Here is a 6,000-nt window from a genome sequence, read left to right on the forward strand (position 1 = left end):
GCTAGGCGCTGAAGGCTCACACTTGTAATCCTAGCTACTCAGGAGGCTGAGATCTGAGGACCACAGTTCAAAGCCAGCCCCAGCAGGAATGTCCATGAAGAGCTCAGGGACAGTGCCCAGGCCCCAGAGTTTAAGCCTCATGACCGACAAACAAACAAACAAACTGGTTGAGACTGACCCCAGCAAAAGCACGAGCACCCTATCTGAGGGGTAGGGGTGGGGGGAAGCTGAAAGCACAAAGGACTATAAATATAACTGAAGTGTAGAACACTTGCCCTAAGTGCAACCACAAATGATCACAAAAACAACCCCAAAAAAGCCCAATGGTGTGAGCTAGTGGTTCACACCTGTGGTCCTAGCTAGTCAAGAGGCTGAGATCCTACAGGAAAGATCCCAGCAGCAGGAAAGTCAGTGAGACTCTCCAGTTAACCACCAAAAAGCTGAAAGTGGAGGTGTCAAATAGAGCACCAGCATGGAGCAAAAAAGCCAACCAAGAGCACAAGGCCTTGAGTTCAAGCCCCAGTACCAGTACCTAAATAAATGCCAGAAGGAAGAAGGGAAGGGAAGAAGAGAGAAAAGGGTGCTGGTGGCTCACACTTGTAATCTTAGCTACTCAGGGGGCTGAGACTAAGAATCGAGATTTGAATTCAACCCAAGGCAGAAAAGTCCCTGAAACTTTTCTCCTCCCTTGCCTACACCACACAGCCCATAGCATCTCCTGGCTTCAGTACTAGGTCAGGGACGGGCGTGACATTCGGAACACAATGACTCCAAGGCATCTGCTAGAGCTGATAGAAAAGACACAGCTGTGAGGGTGGAGCTGGTGCAATAATTTTATCACCATGAGGTAACCTGGTCCCAAATGTGAGCCAAACCAGAGGGGTCAGCATTAGATTCTAGAGTGTAAACTCCACTGAGGCTCATCTCCTTCACCCTCAAACGGAGACCAGAAGTGTTTGTGCCCATGCATGCACATGTGCGCATGTGCACACACACACACACACAGTGTCATTTCTTATCGAGACAAGGTCTTCCTATTAGCTTGCCTCAAACTTTTGCTCCTCCTACCTCAGACTCCTGAGAGCTAGAATTACAGCTTGTTTTGTTTTTCTTAAAATAGTTTAAGTTTGATTTTCTGTCCCTTGGATGTCAGGATGAGGACAGCAGGATCAGGGTGACTGGCAGACAACAGGCAGACAGCAGCTTAGAGAGGAATACAAGGACCTGCACACGTACTTTGGCCTGGGAACGCATCTCATCTGCCCAAAGTCCTTCTAGTAGGTTCTCAGAGGTTCAAGGTCTCAGGTCTAAGTAAGTCCTGGGGTTGGTTTTTGTTGTTGTTGTTTTGTTTGTTTTTCCAGTCATGGGGCTTTGTTGCTGTCCCTCAGCTCCTCAGCTCAAAGCTAGCGCTCTACCACCTGAGCCACAGCGCCACTTCCGATTTTCAGGTGGAGCTAAGAGTCTCACAGACTTTCCTGCCCAGGCTGGCTTTGAACCGCGATCCTCAGATCTCAGCCTCCTTAGTAGCTAGGATTACAGGCGTGAACCACAGGTGCCTGGCCTGGGGTTGGGTTTAAACTCCACTCCTCTTCCTGCCCTGCCAGGCTAAGGAACTCAGCTACCCAATAGGGCCAGATTAAGAGGAGAGCTGGACTAAGGCCAGCCCCCAACCTGGGGTTTCATGGGAGAAGAGGGGTGACAGGGAGAGTGTAAGTGGGGGTGGAAGGCACCTGGTCTGTTGAAACCAGTGAAGATGAAAAGCAGCACCCAGCCAGATACTGGTGGCTCACGCCTGCAATCCTAGCTACTCAGTGGGCTGAAATCTGCGGCTCAGGGCTTGAAGCCAGCCTGCACAGGGAAAGTCCATGAGATTCTTTTCTCCAATTAACCACCTTAAAACTGGAAGTGGCGCTGTGGCTCCAAGTAGTACAGCCTTGAGCAAAAAAAAAAAAAAAAAAAACAGCTCAGGGCAGGGCCCAGGCCCTGAGTTCAAGCCCCACAACTGACAACAGAAAGAAAAAAACAAGAAAGAAGGAGAAGGGGGGGGGGAGGAAGAGAGGAAGGAAGGGAGGGAGGGAGGGGGGAGGGAGCAGCTCCCATGGGCAGAAGCTGCAGATCTGGGAACTTGGCCAAGAGAGGGAGGGAGGGGCAGGCAGGCTGCTTTCCTGGAGGGAACTTTGACAACACTTACGCTGAAGGTCAGCAAGGCAAAGTGTAGGCCTGGCCTGGGGAGAGGCCGGGAAAAGGGGGTGACAGTGGGGTGCAGTAAGCATTGGCCAGGAGAGGAGAGGCTGCCCCCGGCCGTCCATGGTGGGCATTCAGGCTCACTTCTCTGCCCTCAGGCATTCTGATTTCTGCCAGCGTGGGCCAGGCTATGGCAGTTCTTCTGTGGCACCCTGGGAAGGCCCAGGGCCCTGGGACTGGGCTGCAGGGCACACCAAGCCAACACTACCATTTCCTAATCCCCAGCCTGGGTCCACTCCTCACACGTGGACTTCACAAACTCTAGGCTTCTCCCCGCCCAGAGCTGGGCTGACAGCTGGGGCCCTGCAGCTGCCTGTGCCCAGGGGCCTCTGGAGGTCTTGGGACAGCTGCTGCCTTCGACCTAGCTGACCCTGGTCACTGAATGCTGCTCCTGATAGCCAGGCCCAGCCTGGACTCCCTGACCCCCTGCCATGCCTCCCCATCCGCCCCAGGCCTGAAGTACTTTGTTCTGAAAAAGAACCAGAGCCGCCAGCCCCAGCCAAGGGGAGCCCCCAGGATGGCAGTCCTCCAGAATGGGGCTTTCCCACCCCCCCCCCCCCCAAGGAAGGCAGCCACGTGGGCCTGCTCGTTCACCTCCCCCTCTCCCCATGGAGCAGGGCTAGCCTTGGGGCTCCTCATTCCTGGTTGGCTCTTTGCAAGGCCCACTGTCCCCTTGGGGCTCAAGGTCCCCTAGAATGTTTCTAGTAACTGAAGTTGCCTCTGGGGATGGGTGTTAGAAGGCTCACGGTCAGGACTGGGAGGGCTCAGAGAGCGATCTGTCACGTCCACCCTTGTGTTCTGTGCAAACCCTTTTACCCTGTGCATGAATTGCTAGAAAAGAAAGGGGGAGGGGTGGCACCCTTGGCTCCCAGCTGAAATCCTAACTACTCAGGAGGCTGAGATCTGAGGATCAAAGTTCAAAGCCTGGGCAGCAAAGTCTGTGAGAGGCTTATCTCCAGGTAACCACCAAAAAGCCACCCAGAAGTGGAACTGTGGCCCAAGTGGTAGAGCAAAAAAGCTTGAGCAAAAAAGCTCAGGGACAGCACCCAGGCTCTGAGTTAAAACCCCAATGTGCACGCGTGTACACACACACATTACTATATGCAAAAAGTATGTGTGTGTGTGTGTGTGTGTGTGTATATATATATATATATATATACTTATAATTCTATACTTCTAATGAACACAGATTCTTGATATTTTTCCCAATGCACATGAGCTGTTGCCTGCCTTAATTATTCAGTAATGAGTCGAATTCTTAGTGACAAGGAACAGAAACCCAACCCTCAAGTAAATTAAGCCAAGAGCTGGGCATCAGATACTCATGCTTGTAATCCTAGCTAATCTGGAAGCTAAGATCCAAAGGATCATGATTCAAAGCCATCCCAGGCAGAAAAATCCATGGGACTCCATCTCCAAACTAACCAGCAAAAAAGCAGGGCAGGAAGCGTGGCTCAAGTAGAGTGCCAGCTAAGCAAGCTGCCATCCCTAAGTTCAAGCCTAGTACTGCTTAAATAAATTAGTTAAAGCTGAGCGCCAGTGGCCTGTGCCTGTCATCCTAGCTACTCAGGAGGCTGAGATCTGAGGACTACAGTTCAAAGCTAGCCTGGGCAGGAAAGTCCATGAGACTCTTATCTCCAATGAAAACCTGAAGTGGCACAGTGGCTCAAGTGGTAGAGTGCTAGCCTTGAGCTGAAGAGCTGAGGGACAGCGCCCAGGCCCAGAGTTCAGGCCCCACGTCCAACAGATTAAAAAAAAAAAAAAGATTTAAGCCAAAGTAGGAATTTGTTGGCTCATAGAGTAGACACTGCTTCAGGCATGGTGAACCCAAAACTATGCACAGTGTCATTGAGATTCATTCTTTTGGCTCTCTTCTTTCCTTGCAGTCCTTATTCCTACGTAGGCTCCTCCCTCAGGGGACAGCACTGACTGGAATTTGGAATTTGTAAGCCCCAGGCTCATGTCTGTGATGCTCTGATGTCTATGGTCCTTTGTTATCTATGGTCCTCTGATGTCTATGGTCCGCTGATGTCTATGGTCTGCTGATGTCTAAGGTCCTCTGATGTCTATGGTCTGCTGATGTCTATGGTCCGCTGATGTCTATGGTCCGCTGATGTCTATGGTCCTCTGTTATCTATGGTCCTCCCGCCATCCTTATGGGTCAGATTAGCCAAGTGCAGGCCTCCATGCCATCTTTAGAGTTTTGGGGTGAAATCACACTTGAGACACTGGAAAATTGAGGGGAGGTCTATAGAACAAGAAGGGTGGATGTTGAGGAAGGAGAACCAGCTGGTCCTCTGCTCTCTTTTTTTTTTTTTTTGTCGGTCGTGGGGCTTGAACTCTGGGCCTGGGCGCTGACCCTCAGCTCTTCAGCTCAAGGCGAGCGCTCTACCACTTGAGCTACAGCGCCACTTCCGGTTTTCTGGTGGTTTATTGGAGATAGGAGTCTCACAGTCTCTCCTGCCCGGGCTGGCTTTGAACCGCGATCCTCAGATCTCAGCCTCCTGAGTAGCTAGGATTACAGGTGTGAGCCACCAGCGCCCGGCTCCTCTGCTCTCTTGTACTGACCCCATCCTGGGCCTGGTCTATTGGACATCTCATTCTGATCACATCATGCATTTGTTCACAGTATTCCTGGCCTTTGTCTGCTCCTCCTGGAACAGCCTTCCCCTTCTCTGCCTGGCAAACTCCTACTCACCCTTTACTACCCTGTTCATTTTCCTCTTGAGATCCTTCTAACGCTCCTATTCACTTTCTCACCCACGACAGTGCAAATCCTTTTGTTTTCTGGTCTCCTTGATTCTTAGTTTAATTCCAAGACACTGATTGGCTCTCACTTCTGGGGAGGTGGCTGGGACCTTGCTTCTGTGCTGATGGTGGGGGGGGGGGGGGACTCCCATGATGGCATGCTGAGATGCTGAGCTTGGAATTGGTTGTTAATGTCACTGGAATCACCTGCTGGACCCAGCTTGGCTCCCTGCTTCTTTTTCTTTTCTCTCTCTGGGCTTGGGCGCTGTCCCTGCGCTCTTCAGCTCAAGGCTAGTGCTCTACCACTTGCGCCACATCGCCGCTTCAGTTTTCTGGTGGTTAATTGTAGATAAGAGGTTCATGGACTTTCCTGCCTGGGCTGGCTTTGATTCTCAGCCTTCTGAGTAGCTAGGATTACAGGTGTGAGCCACCAATGCCCAGCTTGCTTGCTTGTTTTTTGTTTTCTCTTTCTTTTCTTTCTTTCTTTCTTTCTTTCTTTCTTTCTTTCTTCTTTCTTTCTTTCTTTCTTTTTTCTTCCTTCCTCTCTCTCTCTCTCTCTCTCTCTCTCTCTTTCTCTTTCTCTTTCTCTTTTTTGCCAGTCATGGGGCCTGAACTCTGGGCCAGGGCGCTGTCCCTCAGCTCTTCAACTCAAAGCTAGCACTTTACCATTTGAACCACAGCACCACTTCTGGCTTTTTCTGTTTATGTGGGGCTAGGGAATCGAACCCAGGCCTCATGCATGCAAGGCAAGCACTCTACCACTGAGTCACCTTCCCAACCCTTCCTCCCTTCCTCCCTTCCTTCCTTCCTTCCTTCTTTCCTTCCTTCCTTCCTTCCTTCCTTCCTCTTTTTTCTTTTCTTTCTTTCTTTCTCTCTCTCTCTCTCTCTCATCACTTTCTTTTTTTTTCTTCTTTTTTGTTTTTGGTTTTTGCTAGTTCTGGGGTTTAAACTCAGATTCTGGGCATTGCCCTGGGCTTCTTTTGCTCAAGGCTAGCTAGCACTCTATCA

This window comes from Dipodomys spectabilis, unplaced genomic scaffold, assembly GCF_019054845.1.
Source record: "Dipodomys spectabilis isolate Male_0828 unplaced genomic scaffold, ASM1905484v1 ptg000030l, whole genome shotgun sequence".
NCBI classification, from domain to species: Eukaryota; Metazoa; Chordata; class Mammalia; order Rodentia; family Heteromyidae; genus Dipodomys; species Dipodomys spectabilis.